The sequence below is a fragment of the Ranitomeya imitator genome, chromosome 1 (assembly GCF_032444005.1).
Source record: "Ranitomeya imitator isolate aRanImi1 chromosome 1, aRanImi1.pri, whole genome shotgun sequence".
Lineage (NCBI taxonomy): Eukaryota > Metazoa > Chordata > Amphibia > Anura > Dendrobatidae > Ranitomeya > Ranitomeya imitator.
In genome coordinates, this window is record NC_091282.1 from 903,604,818 (window position 1) to 903,626,545 (window position 21,728).

Here is a 21,728-nt window from a genome sequence, read left to right on the forward strand (position 1 = left end):
AGTTCGGATCGAGCTGATGGTGTTTAGTAGAATGTTTCCTATGACTTTCGGCTAACTTTTTTTTTTAAAGTAATTGACAGGTCTGAATGTAATGTGTCTTTTTTTCCATTCCGCATATCCTAATTGTTCATTGTCAGGGTTGTCTTAAGGGGATTGAATGAAACCCGATTTCCATACTCAAATAGCACATTTGGATGTTATAGATAGAGGTCCCCCGCTCGAAACTGGCCCTCTGTGACATTTATAAGCCCTAAAAAGGAATATTGAAATGACTTTACATCTTGAGTTAACCGTGCTATTAATACATATAGAAACTTGCATAAAGCTTATTTTTATAGATGTTACTTTTTCTGCAGATAGCCATAGTGCAGCCATGAGTTTCTGGCTCGGCTTTGGATATAATGACATAAACTAATGTCACATTTATGAATGATGCTGCTAGTTCAGGCCTTTAGACGCAACACCAGTAAGGCAGTACTTGACACAAATATGGAATACACATTAGACCTCATTCAGATGCTCATGAGTCACGTTATGTACATGTTTTATCTTTGATCTTCACAGATAGAACACGTACCCATATAGTCTATGGTACTGTTCACATTTTCACGTTATTTTGAAGACCGATTGGTCTGAAAAAAAATAAGAGAATCGCGTCAAAGTTTTACAGACCAAAATTACCCACAGAAGTCTTTGGTAACGTGAAAATCATGGACAGCACTCGGATGGATGGCAGCAGTGTACAATTCGTGTGTTGTCCGTAATTAACATTCTAATGGATCGGAGAAATTCTGCAATATATCTATTTATTTACAAGTGAAAATCACTGATGAAACCCTAATGGTAAAAACTGACTAATAAAACTTGGATTCAAAACACATGAGCAACGCTCCGTGTTTCTCTGTGCGAGAACAATTGCGGAGCTCTAAATTAGAATTTATTATTTTCTTCACTTTATTTATTGTTACATGGCTGAAAAAACACCACTGTGACTACAATATTATTGTTGATATTGGCTAATCATGCGTCAAGTCAGTCAAGTAGTGTCCTACTTATGATTATGTAACTCAGATATTTTTTCTACTGATACAAATGCATAGAGCCACACTGCCACACCTTTGCCACATCGTAGCAAATTTATACATTGGCATGTAAAAGTTTTGGCAGCCCTGATTAAAATTAGTGTTATTGTGAACTGTCAAGCAAGTTGAAGATGAAATTATCTCTAAAAGGTCTAAAGTTAACGATAACACATTTACTTTGTTTTTTAGGCAAAAAAAAAGTAATTATTCACATTTTAATAATTTAAAAAGGAGAACGGGCAGATTCAAATGTTTGGGCTCCATTGGAGATTTTTGTCCTCAGATAAGTTTGAGTAAAGGTTCCGTCACATTTAGCGACGCTGCAGCGATATATAGACAACGAGCCAATCGCTGCAGCGTCGCTGTTTAGGTCGCTAGGAGAAGTCAAACACCGGCAACAGCTGAGCGATGCAGGAGCGATCCAGTGACGTACTTATCGTTCTCGCTGGTTGTTCGCTCCATTGAAAACCATTGCAGGCATCGTTGCTTTTGCTGTCAAACATGACGAATCATGTCTGTTGTGAATTCTGTTTTCGAACTCCCTCCTGTGGTCATGAATGGTACTTCGGCGAGTTCTGTCCATGGACTCCCTCTGGTGGCTGTGAGTGGAGCTGCTGCTTCTGAGGTTCCTTCCACAGGTGACGTAGTTTATTCTTTGGCTGGCTGTTCTATTTAACTCCACTCAGATCGTTACTCCATGCCAGCTGTCAATGTTCTTCTACTGGTTCAGTTCGCTCTTGGATCTTTCTGGTGACCTGTCTACTCCAGCAGAAGCTAAGTTCCTGCTAGTTAATTATTTGTTCATTGTTTCCTTGTCCAGTTGGCTATTATGATTTTGTCTTGCTAGCTGGAAGCTCTGGGATGCAGTGTGGCACCTCCGCACCGTGAGTCGGTGAGGAGGTCTTTTTGCACACTCTGCGTGGTTTTTTGTAGTTTTTTGTGCTGACCGCAAAGATACCTTTTCTATCCTCAGTCTGTTTAGTAAGTCTGGCCTCCCTTTGCTTAAACCTGTTTCATCTCTGTGTTTGTGACTTTCATCTTAACTCACAGTCAATATATGTGGGGGGCTGCCTTTTCCTTTGGGGAATTTCTCTGAGGCAAGGTAGGCTTTATTTTCTATCTTTAGGGCTAGTTAGCTCTTAGGCTGTGAAGAGGCGTCTAGGTCGTGTTAGGTACGCTCCACGGCTATTTCTAGTTGTGTGATAGGATTAGGGGTTGCGGTCAGCAGAGTTCCCACTTCCCAGAGCTTGTCCTGTGTGAGTTTAACCATCAGGTCGTTCCGGGTGCTCTTAACCACCAGGTCCATAACACACGCCGACCTGACGACCAAATAAAGTTCCGGACTTTCAGCGACGACCAGCGATGTCACAGCAGGATCCTGATCGCTGCTGCGTGTCAAACACAACGAGATCGCTATCCAGGACGCTGCAACGTCACGGATCGTTGTCGTTGGAAAGTTGTTCAGTGTGAAGGTACCTTAAGGTTTCAGACCTTAATTAGCCTGTTAGAAAAGGTCAGGTGAAGCAAATTTCCCAGCTTAATAAAAACCCAGCCTCTAACCAAAAAACAGCAACCATGGGTTCTTCTAAGTCGCTGCCTAGCACTCTGAAAATGAAAATGGTGGAGGCACACAAAGCAGGAGAAGGCTATAAGAAGATAGCAAAGCATTTTCAAACTGCTCTTTCCTCAGTTTGAAAAGAAATTAAGAAATGGCAGTTAAAAGGAACAGGGGAGATCAAAATAAGGTGTGGAAGACCAAGCAAAATTTCAGTGAGATTCTCCTAGGATTTGCTAGAGAGGTAAATCAGGACCCCTGCATGACTGCAAAAGACCTTCACAAAGATTCAGCAGACTCTGGAGTTGTGGTACATTGTTCTACTGTTCAAGAGACACCTACACAAACATGGCTTTCATGGAAGAGTCATCAGAAGTAAGCATCTCAATCCTTACCATAAAATTCAGAATGAGAAGTATGCAAAAGAACATCTAAACAAGTCTGATGCATTTTGGAAGCAACAAGTCCTGTGGAATGATGAGGCTAAAATATAACACTTTGGCCACAATGATCAAAGGTATCTGGAGAAAAAAGGGCACATAATTTCAGGAAAAGAACATCTCGCCAACCATTAGGCATGGGGGTGGATCGATCATGCTTTGGGGTTGTGTTGCAGCCATTGGCAGAGGGAACATTTCATGGGTAGAGGGAAGAATGGATTCAATGAAATTTAAACAAATTCTTGCAAATATAACACCTTCTGTAAAAAAGCCGAAGTTAAAAGAGGATGGCTTCTACAAATGGATAATGATCCTAAACACACTTCACAATCTGCAATAGACTAAGGGTACCGTCACACAGTGGCACTTTTGTCGCTACGACGGTACGATCCGTGATGTTCCAGCGATATCGTTACGATATCGCTGTGTCTGACACGCAGCAGTGATCAGGGATCCTGCTGAGAATCGTACTTCGTAGCACATCGTTTGGAACTTTCTTTCGTCGCTTGACCTCCCGCTGTCATCGCTGGATCGGTGTGTGTGACACCGATCGAGCGATGCGTTCTCTTGTAACCAGGGTAAACATAGGGTTACTAAGCGCAGGGCCGCGCTTAGTAACCCGATGTTTACCCTGGTTACCAGCGTAAAAAAAATAAACAGTACATACTAACCCATTCCGGTGTCCGTCAGGTCCCTTGCCGTCTGCTTCCTGCACTCACTGACTGCCGGCCGTAAAGTGAAAGCAGAGCACAGCGGCCCTGCGCTTAGTAACCCGATGTTTACCCTGGTTACCCGGGGACTTCGGCATCGTTGGTCGCTGGAGAGCTGTCTGTGTGACAGCTCTCCAGTGACCACACTACGACTTACCAACGATCACGGCCAGGTCGTATCGCTGGTCGTGATCGTTGGTAAATCGTATAGTGTGACGGTACCCTAACTCAAAAGGCGCAAGCTGAGGGTTTTAAAATGGCCCTCACAGCCCAATGAACTGAACATTAAAGTAAATCTGTGGCTAGACATCATAATGCAAGACGATCCAGGAATCTCACAGAACTGGAAGAATTTTCCAAGGAAGAATGGATGAAAATCCCTCAAACAAGAATTGAAAGACTCTTAGCTGGTTACAAATAGCCTTTACAAGCTGTGATACTTTCAAAAAAGGGTGCTACTAGGTACTAACCATGCAGGGTGCTTAAAGTTTTGCATCTGCCCATGTTTCAGCAGGGAGAAAATGAACTTTATTCTCCCTGCCAGCATTTGATATTCAGTCATAGGGGCGGCACCGGTTCAGTCACCGCTCTGAGTGTACAGAGCGGCCGCTGTAACCGTGCCCCGGCCCTGCCTGACACTCCTTCTACATTGGGGATCAGCTGTCAGTCAGGATCGGGGGCGCAGTTACAGCAGCCACTCAGTATACTCAGAGCATGACTGAACCAGCGCCACCAGTATGACTGAATACCGAATGCTGGCGGGGAGAATAAAGTTCAATTTCTCCCCGCTGCATTCGGCTATGTGTAGGGCCTGGGCAGCATAATAACGCTGTTAATCTGCAGATTAACCCCATATCTGCAAGTTAATAGCATTATTTCTGATGATATGTTCCCTTTAACCCCTTCATGACCTTGGGATTTTCCATTTTTCCATGTTCGTTTTTCGCTTCCCTCCTTCCCAGAGCCATAACTTTTTTATTTTTCCGTCAATATGGCCATGTGAGGGCTTATTTTTTGCAAAACAAGTTGTACTTTTGAACAACATCATTGGTTTTAGCATGTAGTGTGCTAGAAAACAGGAAAAAAAAATTCCAAGTGCGGTGAAATTGCAAAAAAAGTGCAGTCCCACACTTGTTTTTTGTTTGGCTTTTTTGTTAGGTTCACTAAATGCTAAAACTGAACTGCCATTATGATTCTCCAGGTCATTACGAGTTCATAGACACCTAACATGACTAGGCTATTTTTTATCTAAGTGGTGAAAAAAAATTCCAAACTTTGCTAAAAAAAAAAAATTGCGCCATATTCCGATACCAGTAGCATCTCCATTTCTCATGATCTGGGGTCGGTTGAGGGCTTATTTTTTGCTTGCCGAGCTGGCGTTTTTAATGATACCATTTTGGTGCAGATACATTCTTTTGACCGCCTGTTATTGCATTTTAATGCAATGTCGCGGCGACCAAAAACACGTAAATCTGGCGTTTCAAATTTTTTTCTCGCTATGCTGTTTAGCGATCAGCTACCGGGGATCAGTAACCATAGAGGTCTCAAGGACCTCTATAGTTACTATACAGAAGCATCGCTGACCCCCGATCATGTGACGGGCTCAGCGATGCGCTCATTTCCAGCCGCCTGGCCGGAAGCGCCGGTTAAATGCCACTGTCAGCGTTTGACAGCGGCATTTAACTAGTTAATAGCGGCGAGTGAATCATGATTTCACCCGCTGCTATTGCGGGCACATGACAGCTGTTAAAAACAGCTGACATGTCCCGGCTTTGATGCGGGCTCAAAGCCCGCATCAAAGCGGGGGTTCTGACCTCGGACGTACTATCCCATCCGAGGTCAGAAAGGGGTTAATATTAAGAAGAATAAAGTATGCTGATATTCCCCTATATACTTCATGACCCACCGTATAGCCCCCCTACATACAATATAAGCCCCTACACAGCCCCCTCAATCAAACAACCAAAGTAGTCATCCTATGGGGCCATTATACAGGTCCTTCTCAAAAAATTAGCATATAGTGTTAAATTTCATTATTTACCATAATGTAATGATTACAATTAAACTTTCATATATTATAGATTCATTATCCACCAACTGAAATTTGTCACGTCTTTTATTGTTTTAATACTGATGATTTTGGCATACAACTCCTGATAACCCAAAAAACCTGTCTCAATAAATTAGCATATTTCACCCATCCAATCAAATAAAAGTGTTTTTTAATAACAAACAAAAAAACCATCAAATAATAATGTTCAGTTATGCACTCAATACTTGGTCGGGAATCCTTTGGCAGAAATGACTGCTTCAATGCGGCGTGGCATGGAGGCAATCAGCCTGTGACACTGCTGAGATGTTATGGAGGCCCAGGATGCTTCAATAGCGGCCTTAAGCTCATCCAGAGTGTTGGGTCTTGCGTCTCTCAACTTTCTCTTCACAATATCCCACAGATTCTCTATGGGGTTCAGGTCAGGAGAGTTGGCAGGCCAATTGAGCACAGTAATACCATGGTCAGTAAACCATTTACCAGTGGTTTTGGCACTGTGAGCAGGTGCCAGGTCGTGCTGAAAAATGAAATCTTCATCTCCATAAAGCATTTCAGCCGATGGAAGCATGAAGTGCTCCAAAATCTCCTGATAGCTAGCTGCATTGACCCTGCCCTTGATGAAACACAGTGGACCAACACCAGCAGCTGACATGGCACCCCACACCATCACTGACTGTGGGTACTTGACACTGGACTTCAGGCATTTTGGCATTTTCTTCTCCCCAGTCTTCCTCCAGACTCTGGCACCTTGATTTCCGAATGACATGCAAAATTTGCTTTCATCAGAAAAAAGTACTTGGGACCACTTAGCAACAGTCCAGTGCTGCTTCTCTGTAGCCCATTTCGGCACCTGTAGCCCATTTCCTGCACACGCCTGTGCACGGTGGCTCTGGATGTTTCCACACCAGACTCAGTCCACTGCTTCCTCAGGTTCCCCAAGGTCTGGAATCGGTCCTTCTCCACAATCTTCCTCAGGGTCCGGTCTCCTCTTCTCGTTGTACAGCGTTTTCTGCCACATTGTTTCCTTCCAACAGACTTACCATTGAGATGCCTTGATACAGCACTCTGGGAACAGCCTATTTGTTGAGAAATTTCTTTCTGGGTCTTACCCTCTTGCTTGAGGGTGTCAATGATGGCCTTCTTGACATCTGTCAGGTCGCTAGTCTTACCCATGATGGGGGTTTTGAGTAATGAACCAGGCAGGGAGTTTATAAAAGCCTCAGGTATCTTTTGCATGTGTTTAGAGTTAATTAGTTGATTCAGAAGATTAGGGTAATAGGTCGTTTAGAGAACCTTTTCTTGATATGCTAATTTATTGAGACAGGTTTTTTGGGTTATCAGGAGTTGTATGCCAAAATCATCAGTATTAAAACAATAAAAGACGTGACAAATTTCAGTTGGTGGATAATGAATCTATAATATATGAAAGTTTAATTGTAATCATTACATTATGGTAAATAATGAAATTTAACACTATATGCTAATTTTTTGAGAAGGACCTGTACATGTAAACCATAACAAAAAAAAACTTAAAAACTTCTCTCTTTATTTAGTTAGTTTAAAAACCCTAAATACATAAAGACATAAATGTACACACATTACATGGAAAAACAGTGATTTAAAAAAGATCAGAAATGAGGGGAGATCGGGACTAGTTTTGCCCTTCACACTTCCCTTCCTGACAGCAGAGATTGGCACCCTAACTTGAAACTTTATGGCGTCCCCGTTCCTCGTCGACTGCCCCTATGTAGCCCCACCACTACTCTGACTGACCAGGCATCCTCTATAGGTGATCAGATAATGAACATATATAATTATATACAATATAGATACTGGTGGGCTGAGGGATATCATCAATATTTTTCAACAATCTGACCCCCCAAAAAAACTAACAAAGTCCAAGAAGAAACATATGATGTCCTTGTTCAACAAAGAATAAAGGTAAGGTCACACTCAGCAACTTTGCAAAGGGAACGACAACAATCAGTGATGTTGCAGCGTCCTGGATAGTGATCTCCTTGTGTTTGACACGCAGCAGCGATCTGGATCCTGCTGTGCCATCGCTGGTCGGAGCTAGAAGTCCAGAACTTTATTTTGTCGCCAGGTCGGTGTGTATCGTCATGTTTGACATCAAAAGCAACGACGCCAGCAATGAGCATAGGGCCCCTAGATGTGTGTCGGATCGGTACACTCCGGCTGTTTGACATGGAGCTAACAACCAGCGAGAACGATAAGTGAGTCGCCGTTACGTTACTGTATAGCTCCTGCATCGTTCTGGAGTTGCTGTGTTTGACGTCTCTACAGCGACCTAAACAGCGACGCTCCAGCGATCTAGTTTAGGTCGGCTCGTTGTCTATATCGCTGCAGCGTCGCTGAGTGTGACGGTACCTTAACCCTTCAGATCATAAATGGCAGTCAAGTGGCAGTGCAATTAAAACCACAAAACATCCATATACCTCATAGACCCTATATGGCCTGAACACTTGTGTACTTAGCTTAATGACATCTTCTGATGTTTTTCCGCACAGTATGAGCCTGTACATAGCCTCCTATATACAGTATGAGCCTTCACATAGCTCCCTATGTACAGTATGAGCCTGTACATAGCATCCTATATACAGTATGAGCCTTCACATAGCTCCCTATATACAGTATGAGCCTGTACATAGCCTCCTATATACAGTATGAACCTTCACATAGCTCCCTATACACAGTATGAGCCCCATATAGCCTCCTACATACAGTATGAGCTTGTACATAACCTCCTATATACAGTATGAGCCTTCACATAGCTCCCTATATACAGTATGAGCCTGCACATAGCCTCCTATATAAAGTATGAGCCCCTATACAGCCTCCTATGTACAGTACGAGTGCTCACATCCCATATACTTATTAATAATTTAAAAAAGACACTCACCTCTCTCCTGTTCCCCTGGCACTCTGCTTTGGTCCCTGAGGCTCCATTTCTACTGACCAGCGCATATGACGTCATCATGCCGGCGCCAACTGATGACGTCAATTAGCTGGCATGTCACAGCAGAGATAACGGGAGCTCCCCTCGAGCTGCGCTGCCCCATTCTGCATCAACTGCAGCGCAGCATCAGGAAAGCTCCCTGTCGGGCTATGTGTGCTGCAGGTGGCAGTGCACAAAAAATTATAATGAGGGCAATCTGGCGATCGGCCTCCCCGAAGCCTCGGGCCCCGGGCGGTTGCCCAGATTGCCCTCATTGTAATACACCCATGGTCACAAAAATGTAACTGCAGACTTGTGAACCATCACAGTGAAATGTCAGGACCGCAGGTATGCAAAATGCATACTCCCGGCCATATTCAAACTAGACATATGCAGCCTCGCTCAATACAAGTCAATTGAGTGAGAATGTGGCTGGTAGTATGCAATTGTGACGCCCAAGAGACCGGGGTACCCAGCACCGGACCAATGGGGTCTGTCTCTCGAGGGGGGTGTCACGGGTGGCTTGACCCGGTGCTGTGGCCTCAGGCAATGCACAGTGTAAAGGGTATCGTGAGGGAACAGGCACTTACTTGATCAGCAGCAGGTTCTCCCAGCGGTGATGATCGCAATCCTGGATAGATGGCTATTGTCCAAATGAAAGACTGAGGCACTGAAACGTTTAACCAGTTTACTTTAACAAAAAAAGGATTTACAACCAGTCCTGTCACCGGAGTCTGTATGGGAACTCTGAGTTACTTTGACCCAGCCGGGGTCTTCGCCTCTTATTGTACGCAATATCTGTGTGGCCCTGCTGCTGTATGTGAACTGGCTGCCGGCCCAATCTGTCCCCTCCGGGTCTTGGTTCGACGGGCAACCCGAGTCCTTTTATCGGCTTACCCCCTCCAGGAGTACCGCTGAACTCTGTGTCTGTTGCTGCGTCCGACCCTAGTGAAGCTGATATCACCTCACGTTTTTCCGGTTGCTGTATTATATGTAATGAATACAGCCACGGATCCGGTATCCGTCTTTGCGCCTGTTCTGGGTAGTGATTAATGCTACCCGGTTCTCACAATGTCCTTTTTCTCTATCCCTCTTCCCCTCAGGCCGGTGATTTAGGCCTGGTAACAGTCACAGGGCTGTTAGAGATTCAACTGTATGACCTCTCACTTTCAGCTCCTTAGCCCAACTGCCAGTTCTTCTCTCAGACCAGAATGGATCAAGGGGAGTCTCTGGAGCTCCCCCTTCTGGCCGGAGGTGGTAGTGCAGTCTTGCTATTTTAGTATTTGCATTTACTGTCAGTAACTATTTTTGTGGCAAATACCCCTAGGGGTGCCACATTCCCCCTTAGTTAAGAACAGTACTCCGGGACTGTGGGACAATAACATTTTGAAATAACAATTAATATGTACAGAGTCTTAAAAATGAAAAGTTACAAAAACCACTCGAGGAAACAAAAATATAGTTCTGTACAAAGTCACTTCAAATAGCGTCCATTAATACAGTTCTATCCTTGAAGGTATTAGGAAAGGCACTGTACTTAGTGTCCAGGAATTTAGTTCCATTTTTCCAACGGAGTTATCAATATAAAGTCTAAAGAAAGTTCAAAAAGAGCGAGGAGCAAAGTTCAAAAAGCAGTCTTTCCGGAGCTTTGATTTAGTGCCTCCGGGCTGATAAAAAGTTCAAGAATATGCAAGAAGTTCATACAGACAAGTCTCTGTAGGCACTGGGCTTAAACGTTGCAGACTGATAACAATGACTATACTACATTTTCTGTTTAACTATATACGGCATAACATATATACAATTCACATTATGAGCTTTATAGTTGGTAATCTGCATACCTGGCCGGTAATTGACCCTGGGTACTACGCTGTGATCTACGTAATAGCGGTATCTCTTCATGTGGAGTACTACTGTCTACTGCGGATGTAGTATCTGCCCGCTCTGCTAAAGATAATTCCATAACTATGGAGTTGGCAAGTCCACCGTGAATGGGATTACTCTGATCAGGAATCTGTTCTTCCTGGCCTGGAACCTCCTGTAGTACTGGGTCAGCCTCTTCCTGTCTTGGGACTTCTGGTATTGGGTTCGGTGTTGGGTAAAAGGCCACCATGGGAACCACTACTGCACCATGGTATGTTAGTAGGGTTTTGGGAAAGTCTCCTATACAGGTGTGATACATTTCCTCTTCTTTTTCCTTTACTGGTTGAACCTGTATGGGTTGAATAACTTCTGATTCTGGCTGGACAACTTCTGGCTCTTTCAATGCTTCCGGACACAATTTAAGATTGTCTCTTGACACTAATACAGATGTTAAGCCTCCGTTTTTGCTAATGAGACACATTTTAGGATTATCCATTCTTGTTGGTAAAACTGTGTAGGGTACGGCTTCCCACTGATTGTCTAGTTTATTGGTTCGACGGTTTCTCTTGAGCACTTGATCACCCGGTCTTAATGGGGTCGCTAGAGCATTCTGGTTGAAAGTTCGCTCTTGTCTTTCTCTAGTTTGCTGAAGGCTTCTTTCCACACTCTCTTGCACTTGGCGATACTGCTTTTGCCGTATGATATCCCAATTGGAGTCTTGAACTTCTGCGTCTGGTTTCAGAATTCCCATTTCTAGATCGATTGGTAATTGGCCGGGTCTTGCACGCATAAGATAAGCTGGGGTGCAGTTGGTGGAGCTCACCGGGACATGATTATACAGATCCACCAAGTCAGGCAATTTCTCTGGCCATTGATTCCTTTCTGTCTCAGGTAAAGTCTTTAGTAGGTCTATTACAATATGGTTCATCTTCTCGCATAAGCCGTTTGTTTGTGGATGATAGGCCGTCGTCCGGATCTTTTTGCAACCATACATATTACAGAATTCTCTGAAGATCTCTGATTCAAAGGCTGTACCTTGGTCGGTGAGAACCTGTTCCGGATATCCATGGGGTCTACAAAAGTACGTTTGGAACGCTTTGGCTGCTGTTTTTGCTGTCAGATCTTTTACGGGTACTACTACCAAGAAGCGTGAATAATGGTCCACGATGGTCAAGGCATAGACATAGCCAGACCGGCTTGGTGTCAACTTCACGTGGTCCATGGCTACAAGTTCAAGTGGTTGTTTGGTGATTATGGGCTGCAGTGGTGCTCTTTGGTTCTTTTGATCGTTTCTTCTGAGGTTGCACGGGCCACAATTTCTGCACCACTGTTCGATTGATTTTGTCATCCCGACCCAATAAAATCTTTCTCTTAGAAGTACTTCTAACTTTTTCCAACCGAAGTGACCAGCACCATTATGGTAAGCTTCGAGGACCATCTTGACATCTTGTTTAGGCACGATAATCTGCCAAACCAATTCATGTGTTTTCGGATTGGTGTACCTTCTACAGAGCTTCCCTTGATACAGGAACATTTTGCCTCTCTCTTTCCAGAGTTGATGCGTCTCTTCTGGGGCATCCTCATCGGGATATGCACTTTGCTCAGTTAACAGTTCCTTCACCAACTTCACAGCCGGATTGCTGTCTTGGGTGTCAGCCCATCTATGGTGTGCTAACGGATTTAAATTCACCTCTTGTTGTTTCTGATAGGTACTTGACTGATGATGTTTTGCCTTGGGATGATGGAAGGCTGGTAGTTCAATTTCTTCAAGCTCCCCCATTTCTTCTTCTACATCTCTCAAGTGTGGCATCCGGGATAGGGCATCGGCATTTCCATTCTTGCGACCTGCTCGATACTTGATCTTGAAGTTGTAATTAGATAACCGGGCTATCCATCGCTGTTCTAACGCACCTAATTTGGCTGTGTCCAGGTGGGTCAACGGATTGTTGTCAGTATAGACAATAAATTCTGCAGCGGCCAGATAGTGTTTGAAACGTTCAGTCACAGCCCAAACTACTGCCAGTAGTTCCAATTTGAAGGAGCTGTAATTTTCTGAATTCCTTTCAGTAGGCCGGAGCATTCTACTTGCAAAGGCGATGACTTTCTCCCGACCTTCTTGCTTTTGTGACAGCACCGCTCCTAGTCCCACATTACTGGCATCGGTGTAGAGGATGAAAGGTTGATGGTAATCTGGGTATGCCAGAACCTCTTCTCCGGTTAGTGCCTTCTTTAGTTGTTCAAAGGAGTCTTCCCTTTCGTCGTTCCACTGAAAAGGAGGGTTTCGGTTTGAAGGTTTCTTCGTCTGCCCTACCAAGGTGTCTTGCAAGGGTGCTGCCAACTTGGTAAATCCTTTTATAAATCTGCGATAGTAACCCACCAATCCCAGGAATTGTCTCACTTCTTTTGCGCTGGTAGGTCTTGGCCAATCCCTTATAGCGCTTATTTTCTCGGGATCTGGTGCTACTCCCTCCGAACTCACGATGTGTCCCAGGTACTGTACCTTTGGCTTGAGAAGGTGACATTTGGATGGCTTGACTTTCATGCCATACCTGGATAAGGCTTCGAACACTTCTGCCAGGTCTATTAAGTGTTGTTCGTAAGTCTTTGAGTAGATGATCACATCATCTAGGTACAGGAGGACGGTCTCGAAGTTCTTGTGTCCGAGGCAGCATTCCATCAGCCGCTGGAAGGTACCGGATGCGTTGCAGAGTCCGAACGGCATGCGATTAAATTCACATAGACCCATTGGTGTGGTGAATGCCGTCTTTTCCTTATCTCGCTCAGCCACAGGGACTTGCCAATACCCGCTTGTTAAGTCTAAGGTGGAAAAATAATTAGCAGATTTCAAAGCAGTTAAGGACTCTTCTATCCTAGGCAAGGGGTAGGCGTCTTTATGGGTGATGTTATTAATCTTCCGGTAGTCTACGCACATTCTCATGGTTCCGTCCTTTTTTTTGACAATCACTAGAGGGGCCGCCCAGGGGCTACAGCTGTCTCTTATTACCCCGGCCTGTTTCATCTCCCTCAGCATATCTTTTGCACATTGATAGTGAGCGGGCGGTATGGGTCTATATCTTTCTTTTATTGGGGGATGGTCACTGGTGGGGATTGTGTGTTCTACCCCTTCTATCCGTCCGAAGTCCAATGGGTGTTTACTGAAGACTTGTTCATATTCCGTCACTAGCCTATACACCCCTTGTTTTTGATGGGTAGGTGTTGAATTTATGCCCACGTGTAGCTGTTGGCACCAATCCTCCATTTCTCCATCTGAGCCATTGCCTTCCACCTGACAGGTTGGTTCTAAGGGCTCAATGGTTGTGATGTCATTGTTGTCAACAGTATATAGCTTTGCCATTGTAGCATACCTTGGCAAAGTGACCTCTTCCTCTCCACAGTTCAAAAGTCGTACCGGCACTCGTCCCCGGTGTACCTCGACTATCCCTCGTGCTGTGAGTATAGTGGGCCTGCTGTCGGTGTACACTGGTTCTATTAAGGCTTGATAATCTCGTCCCTTAGTACCAATGGCTGCTCTACACCATACCAGCATTTCTGTTTTTGGTGGGATTACAATAGATGTTGGATCACTTACCCTCACACTGCCGATTTCTCCACCTGCAACTTCTACCTGTTGCCTTAACATCAATACTTTTATTTCCCTCCGGAGAACTCTCTGCTGGCAGGAATGGGCAGTTTCAGCAATTTGCTGTAAGACAGAAATGACTTCGGAAAAGCAGTTCTCTAACACATTCATTCCTATCAATACAGTTGGTTCACAGTTCCGCCGGTCAACATCAACAACAATTATACCCTGTTTCTTCAATTCTACTTTACCAATCTTTATGGTCATCTCCCTGAATCCTAGTTTCGGTACCAACTTACCATTACTGGCCCATATATCTAGTTCAACATCAGAGGGCCCTTTATCAATATCTGCATCAGCCCAGTACCTCTTATAAAGGATATACGGTATAGATGAAATCTGGGAACCTGTGTCCAGCAAAGCGTTGAGGGGCATTCCGTCCAGCACGATAGGGATAATGGGTCGTCCTCCGATGTACCTGTCGTGCCAGGGTGTTGGGCCTTGAAAGTTCATTCCTGCGAAGCGGCCCGCATTCCCAGGGGATTCCCGTTTAAATCACAATCTCGTGCAAAGTGGCCTGGCTGCTGGCAACGGCGGCAAATGGGCTGTCCATCCGGTTGATAGCGGTCGCGGGGTCGTCCTCTCCATGTCGGGTATCTCCGGGGTCTCATCCATGGAACACCTTCTCTACGGTTTGACAACTCCATCTTGGGTCCTCTCATCTCCTGCATGGTTTTAGCCATTGAAGCAACAACATCAGTTAAAGAGTCAAGCTTTTGTTGAAGAGCCTCATTAGTACTGGGCCCCAGGGGCTTAGCAATGGCCCCGGACATAGCTGATGTCACTGGTACTCCATGTTGTTGAGGAGCCTCTGCCATGAGTTGCGCAGGATCCTGATCCCGAGGTGCCTCTGCCAGCTGGAGACGTATAACGCTCTCCTTTAATTGGGCAAATGTCAATTCAGGGTTCTTAAAAACAAGCATGCTCACATGCCCCCGGTGAGAAGGGGTGTAGAGTCCCTCAATAAATTGATCTCTTAGCAGTTTATCCGCTCCGGTGTTAAAAATGGGTTCAGCCAGTGTAAGTGATTTAAGGGCTTCCTGCAGGTTTAAGGCAAAGTCTCTCACGCCTTCATTAACTTTTTGTTTGCAATTAAAGAATCGTACTTTAGCTTTGCTGCTGGCAGTGGTTTCAAATGTAGCTTTTAATCCAGCAAATATGCGTTCAACAGTGCCTTTTAGATCAGCTGCCCATGCTGTGACTTCTCGCTTAGCATGGCCACTTAACTGCATCATCAGGAGACTAACACGCTGAACTTCACCCACAGGGAACATGTCAAAATGGGCCAGCATCTTTTCTCTGAAATCGTCAAGGGTATTAGGCTCACCTTCATACATTGGAAGCCATGGGCCACCCGGGGTATATGGCATCAGCACCGGCATGATGGGCGCCACTCCTTGCACCGCTGCGCCACCGGACTCTCTACCGACACTCTGTCTTTCAGCTGCATTAGCGTCGCCGGGTGCTGCGGCGTCTCCGTGCTGCGACATACTGTGCCCCCTTAGTTAATCCGGACCCTTCCGGTCCTCCGCTTCCGTCGGGATAGTGTAGATTCGTTCCGCTGTGCAGCAGGATCGATTTTCCCCTTGCTCTGATGTCAGAGCGCTCAGCTTGGTGCCGCCCACAATGACACGCCCCCTGCTGCTCCCACCCACCGCGCTCTGTAATGGCGGATTCTGAAGTTTTTCAGTTAGACTGGGGCTCAGGTGATGGTGTAGCTCAATTAACAGTCTCGTGCCTAACGGTTATGAAGTGATTACCTCAGGGGATGGCGGCCATCTTTACTCCATTATAACCAATGGGGAAAAGTCACTTTCAATAGTTTTCAATGGAGAATGGATTTTTCTTTAATAAAGTCAATTTTCAAGATTTTTCATCCAAGTTTTCACAGTTTTGGGCTCCAATCACGGCACACAATACCCGGTATACGGGCTGGCTAGATCCTGTTCGTGACGCCAATTGTGACGCCCAAGAGACCGGGGTACCCAGCACCGGACCAATGGGGTCTGTCTCTCGAGGGGGGTGTCACGGGTGGCTTGACCCGGTGCTGTGGCCTCAGGCAATGCACAGTGTAAAGGGTATCGTGAGGGAACAGGCACTTACTTGATCAGCAGCAGGTTCTCCCAGCGGTGATGATCCCAATCCTGGATAGATGGCTATTGTCCAAATGAAAGACTGAGGCACTGAAACGTTTAACCAGTTTACTTTAACAAAAAAAGGATTTACAACCAGTCCTGTCACCGGAGTCTGTATGGGAACTCTGAGTTACTTTGACCCAGCCGGGGTCTTCGCCTCTAATTGTACGCAATATCTGTGTGGCCCTGCTGCTGTATGTGAACTGGCTGCCGGCCCAATCTGTCCCCTCCGGGTCCTGGTTCGACGGGCAACCCGAGTCCTTTTATCGGCTTACCCCCTCCAGGAGTACCGCTGAACTCTGTGTCTGTTGCTGCGTCCGACCCTAGTGAAGCTGATATCACTTCACGTTTTTCCGGTTGCTGTATTATATGTAATGAATACAGCCACGGATCCGGTATCCGTCTTTGCGCCTGTTCTGGGTAGTGATTAATGCTACCCGGTTCTCACAATGTCCTTTTTCTCTATCCCTCTTCTCCTCAGGCCGGTGATTTAGGCCTGGTAACAGTCACAGGGCTGTTAGAGATTCAACTGTATGACCTCTCACTTTACGCTCCTTAGCCCAACTGCCAGTTCTTCTCTCAGACCAGAATGGATCAAGGGGAGTCTCTGGAGCTCCCCCTTCTGGCCGGAGGTGGTAGTGCAGTCTTGCTATTTTAGTATTTGCATTTACTGTCAGTAACTATTTTTGTGGCAAATACCCCTAGGGGTGCCACACATACTGCATACTTGCGGCACATGACCACCCAGTTTTCCTGCCGTACTGGAAAATGTTCATAACGCTCACTGCGAACGATGTGAGGATTCACAAGTCTGCAGCTTCATAGAGTGCCTGCAGACTTTTATGCCAAACCTGGACAACCCCTTTACGTTAAAATGCCAGTGCACAAATACATTGTTGCACACAGAGAGGTGAGTCTCTAGGGTTTGGAACCATTCATATGAGGTACGCCTTGTCATGGTTAGTTGTCTTTTATGCTTTTTCATGAAAAAAATATGTACTAAGTGCCTTTTGTTTCCAACATGTACAGCAATGGTGGGATTCATGTCTTCATTAATTGCAGTGTGCATACAGATACCTTAGGAGTCCTACTAAATTGTGTGCTACAAGTTTCTACATTAGCTCCAAGATTCAGTGATCCATAAATGCAGACTTTTTTGACAACTTGATTAAAGATGACAACTATTGAAAGCTCATTACATATAACCTCATTGCCTGTTGGCCTCAGCCTTTACTGTGACAGTGAGCATTCAGCCTTTCATCTACAGAGTCCTTCCTTCTACTTCTGGGAATTAGCCCATCCTTGAATTACCACATTGCCTTTTGTAAAATGGTAGGAATGGAGAAGTTTCAGTCTGGAGGGAGGAAATTGGTCATGGTGGAAATGAACGTACATAACAATGGCTTACTGGGCAGGATGCACACATAACCTGTAATCAGTGAAAATGTTAATATGCGAGTTGACCTGTGATGTACACATCACCATACAAAGTGCCGAATAGCACATCTTGGAAAGTATTAGCAGTCACAGTGGAAATGACTCCACGAAATGCCAGAAATGCACAATGATTACCTCACATCAATACACTAAGAAAGTGTGTGAAAGCTTACAAAGTCCAAGAAGACCCTGTAGACAATCCTTGAAGCAAGGACTGAGGTTTATAAGAGAAGTTCATCAGAGTAGATACAGACGGCCAGGTTAGCAGGGGCAGGAGGACACACACAGATGTCCAGACAAGAAAGCCGTGGCCCCGAACTACGGTATAGGAGCTATTAACACAAGCCTAACAACCCTAAGGATAGACAAAGGAAACTACTTGTTGCAACAAAGGTGTATACATTGTAGAATAAAGCTTTGAATGACACATGATAATATTTATAAGCATTGCAGCAAAGCTCATCTTCCTATAGGCCTCCATGTTCCTTCTAACTAATTCAATAATGTCATCATTGCTGACATCTCTTATTCTTGGAGGTGCTACTACTCACATAGCTCTTCAAGCGCTGACAGCTCTATTGACAACCGTGTTTTATATTAATTCGACATATTCGCTATTCACCACCATATATCACCACTTATCAACCACCACGGCCCACTACACCTAATCTAATTAACCTTTTTAGACTTTTTCTATACTTACTGATGACACTGATGTTATTTATGTCTCTACTCCGGGGAAAACTTCAAAAAGTGCATCTCATTATCTGCAAAGTTAGTTTGCTAGAGTTTGCCCAAAATGGCTGCTAGGCACAATATGGTTGTACATTCTCTTACATACACTAAATGTCTTCATATTAACACTTCATTCTCTAATAAATTTAACTGGAAAAAAAAAACTGGAGTATAAGTTGGTATGCATGCAAACTAGAAGCATGTACACACTGGCCTCTAAACAGACAAAACCCAAGACAGAAGCAAAATGAACATATGCCCTGCTGTAAGTAAAGAAGTAAAACCAATAGTGCATATAAATAACATTGGGTTCTTGATGAACACCGTTTTTTGAGAAAAAAAAGCGTAAAAGCCATCTCACCAGTGTCAAGGTATATGCAAATCTGAATGGTCCTAACCTCTAGTATTAAAACCTTAGCATGTGAATAAGGGACATCAGGGCTGCCACTAGAAATTTCGGGGCCCCATACTGGCAAAATTTTTGGGGGCCCCTTGAGACTCCGCCCAGACTCCACCCCAGCCCCGACCCCTCGAACTGTCCACGGTCCCACCGCTCTCTCTTGGAAAAACTCCACTTCTCACCTATCACACATTAACAGTTCCCATCACCAGATCACACATATAGCCGGCAGCTTTTGTTTTGGGCAAAAGATTTTTTAAGCCACCACCATAACACGGTAGACACTTTTGGCCGGGCCCTACTCTACTGTAACCTACTAAATATTTGTTAAAATATGCAATACCCAGTGATCCAGCATTCTGCCCCAGTGTGTCCAGCATTCTGCCCCCAGTGCTCCAGCATTCTGCCCCCAGTGCTCCAGCATTCTGCCCCAGTGTGTCCAGCATTCTGCCCCAAGTGCTCCAGCATTCTGCCCCAGTGTCTCCAGCATTCTGCCCCAGTGATCCAGCATTCTGCCCCAGTGTGTCCAGCATTCTGCCCCAAGTGCTCCAGCATTCTGCCCCAGTGTCTCCAGCATTCTGCCCCAGTGATCCAGCATTCTGCCCCAGTGTGTCCAGCATTCTGCCCCCAGTGCTCCAGCATTTTGCCCCCAGTGCTCCAGCATTCTGCCCCAATGTGTCCAGCATTCTGCCCCAGTGTGTCCAGCATTCTGCCCCAGTGTGTCTAGCATTCTGCCCCCAGTGCTCAGAATTCTGCCCCAGTGCTCCAGCATTCTGTCCCAGTGTGTCCAGCATTCTGTCCCCAGTGCTCCAGCATTCTGCCCCAGTGTGTCCAGCATTCTGCCCCCAGTGCTCTAGCATTCTGCCCCAGTGTGTCCAGCATTCTGCCCCAGTGTGTCCAGCATTCTGCCCCAAGTGCTCCAGCATTCTGCCCCAGTGTCTCCAGCATTCTGCCCCCAGTGATCCAGCATTCTGCCCCAGTGTGTCCAGCATTCTGCCCCAGTGCTCCAGCATTCTCCCCCAGTGTGTCCAGCATTCTGCCCCAGTGTGCCCAGCATTCTGCCCCAGTGTGTCCAGCATTCTGCCCCCAGTGCTCCAGCATTCTGCCCCAGTGTGTCCAGCATTCTGCCCCCAGTGCTCCAGCATTCTGCCCCAGTGTGTCCAGCATTCTGCCCCCAGTGCCCAGCATTCTGCCCCAATGTGCCCAGCATTCTGCCTTAGTGTGTCCAGCATTCTGCCCCCAGTGCTCCAGCATTCTGCCCCAGTGTGTCCAGCATTCTGCCCCAGTGTGTCCAGCATTCTGCCCCCAGTGCTCCAGCATTCTACCCCAGTGTGTCCAGCATTCTACCCCCAGTGCTCCAGCATTCTACCACCAGTGCTCCAGCATTCTGCCCCAGTGTGTCCAGCATTCAGCACCAGTGTGTCCAGCATTCTGCCCCAGTGCTCCAGCATTCTGCCCCAGTGTGTTCAGCATTCTGCCCCAGTGCTCCAGCATTCTGCCCCAGTGTGTCCAGGATTCTGCCCCAGTGCTCCAGCATTCTGTCCCAGTGCGTCCAGCATTCTACCCCCACAGCTGGCGGCTGTTAACTATTGACGTGCGGGCGTGGGTCCGCACCCCCACGTCAATAGTGTTGCCGCAGCGCCGCTAATGGCCCAGCTTAGCCTGCCGGAAGGGGCCCGGTGGGCAGATGACACGGGGCCCGATGCGGGCCCCCTCTGCCCACCTGGCCCCATAATAATGCCCTGATGGCGGCCCTTAGGGCCATGCAGGACCAGATGCCGAATGAATGCTCAGAAAATGGCAAGCTATATAAACGCAATGTCCAGCTCAAAGAAAGGGAGGCCATACCAATACCTGAACTAAGTGCAGAAAGCTGAAACTTAACTGAAAAAAATGGAGTATAAGTTGGTATGCATTCAAAATAGGAACATGTTCACACTGGCCATTAAACAGACAAAACCTTAGATAGAAGCAAAATGAACATATTTCCTGCTGTAAGTAAATAAGTAAAATCAATAGTACATATACAGTACATAGCATAGGGAATAGACTTTTACGCTTTTTTTTTAAATCAAAATTGGTGTTTGCTAAGTACCCAGTGTTATTTATATGCGCTATTGCGTTTTCTTATGTACTTACAGCATGGTATATGATCATTTTGTTTCTGTCTTGGGTTTTTTCTTTTCTAATACGTGTAGATAAATTCCTTGAATACTCAGGTGCTTTCAGATCACAAATCATTTCAATTCTCCATCCCCAAAATGGATAAAACTGACTATTGAAGTAACAAACAATGTGAAAGATCCAACCACATTATTGGATTGTTAACAAAATTGTCAGTTTAAACAGAAATATTAGTTTCCAATTTACTCTTTTTCTTGATTGGTAGTAATAAGGCTAAGAATACGCCGACCTTGGCCATAACACGTCACATGGCTATGGATCATGCTATATGGATGCTTCATTGCAGTGTAATGTTAGTGAATGGAGATTTGTTTTGATCCACAAGTTGTAAAAAATCAAAAGATACAACGATCTGGCGGCCACTGGGTTTCATTTTGCAGCTGTTTTTGGAGGCAAATCTTTCATGTGCAGTACTTCTGGCATCATGGGTCTCAGCGTAGTATGGCAAGTGCATGTAAAAAAGACAGGGAGCGCCACTGGGGTATCACATCATGAGGGAAGAATGGGCTCTGTGTTCCCTCTTTTTAATGGAGCCACATGC